Below are 1,730 nucleotides of genomic sequence, written 5' to 3' on the forward strand. Positions count from 1 at the left end.
TCCAATGATTTTGAGGGGGTTAGTTTAGCAACCAGTGCTTATTGGGAAGTAAGTTGTAGTTCATGGTTTATGTCACCTGGAGAGCAGAGCCTTTCAATATACATGTATACGGTGTCCATATTAGGACAGCCTCCTTATGACTATGTGGCAGTCCGAATATGGACATCCGTAAACATTAAATATGTCAAGTATGTAGAGGCTCATCAGCCCAGATCCAGCTAAGCGGGAGAAAAACAACACCAAAGTATCAGTCAACGAAAAGTATATTTGGGAGGAAAAAACAGCTGTGATGCAATAATACTCATTTTGAAAATTTCCACAAATGGAATACAAAATGTGAACACATCTCAAAAAAGCTGTGATAGTGTATACTGCTAATTCATAACAAAAAACTACAATACCCCATACATACTGTATGACTGAATAATGTGAATATGCACTACGATGACACCATCACATCACCATTACACTGTGAGCAAAGATATTGAAGCGATGAGTGTGACAACATCTATCTATCTATCCTGACATATAGGTAGTACGTGTATATGATCAGACTGCCAGCTAATGTCAACCTTATGCAACTGGAAGCTTTTCTTGAAAAATTAGAAGAAATAAAAATACAACAAAATTCAGTTCAGTATGGCTATTTGGACAGATACCTTATTCAATTCTTACTGTATCTCTTCAGAAGACGCATGATGTTTTGGATAACTTTTAAACAACTTTGAAAATATTTTTTAAGGTTTCTTATCTATTCTTTGAATTTCTTTTGTTTATCAAATAAATTAAGTTGAGCCCAAAAGGGTGGGGATACAATATTTTTCATTACACTAATATAAATTATTTCCTACAAAAACGTGGTTGATGAAATTTCATTTTCACAGCATAAATTCTATGAGGACGTACAAGGGATTGTGCAAAGGCTGGAGGGGTTGGAACCGGTTCAGGGAACAGAACCAAAAAACGGAAAATAATGACATTTTTCGATGAACAGAATCAGAACCGGGAATTAAAGTGATCTACAGTATACTGTTCTGGAACAGAACCATTATTTTAAAAGCATGGGAACTGGTTAATAACGTTATTTTACGTTCTGGGGAATTTTTTCCAGTCCCACAAAAAAACACAACAAAGCACCTATGCAAAGCCCACACTCTGTCACTCAGAAACTTATTCCAGTGTCTGCCTGCCAACTGGAAATCTTTGCCAGTGTGTGTGCATGTGTAGGCTACCTGCCCCTCCGCCTCTGAAGCATAGGCTACTGTAGCCTACTGATGTTACAAGCGTGATTCAGAAATTAGGGAGAGAGATTTTTTACTAGAGAAGAATGGATTAACTTTTTCATTGCTAGTTAAGGATACTATAGTTATCACGATTCACATTGGATTTATTAAAAACAAAAAGGTAAGACGTGTTTTCATTTTAATACTGGTGCCGTGCACACACAAGCTTGTTAGCTAGCTAACTAGCTCTGGTCCAACGTTAAGCCAACTCTCGGAAGTTCAAAGACATTCAAAGTTCCTTCATAGAAGCCCCTCCTCCGTAGGTATAATTCTGTGGGTCTAATTCAGATAATGCATGTCATAACAAGATGCCCAGCACTTCAAGCCAAGCCTCCTCCTCTCCCTCTCTCGCTCTCTCCCCACCCGCAACATTTCAGTCGCATCTCGCCCTACACTTGTCTGTCCAATGCATGTAAACAACTATAGCTTGCCCGCTCCATAGCAAGC

Source organism: Coregonus clupeaformis, chromosome 11, assembly GCF_020615455.1.
Source record: "Coregonus clupeaformis isolate EN_2021a chromosome 11, ASM2061545v1, whole genome shotgun sequence".
Taxonomy (NCBI): domain Eukaryota; kingdom Metazoa; phylum Chordata; class Actinopteri; order Salmoniformes; family Salmonidae; genus Coregonus; species Coregonus clupeaformis.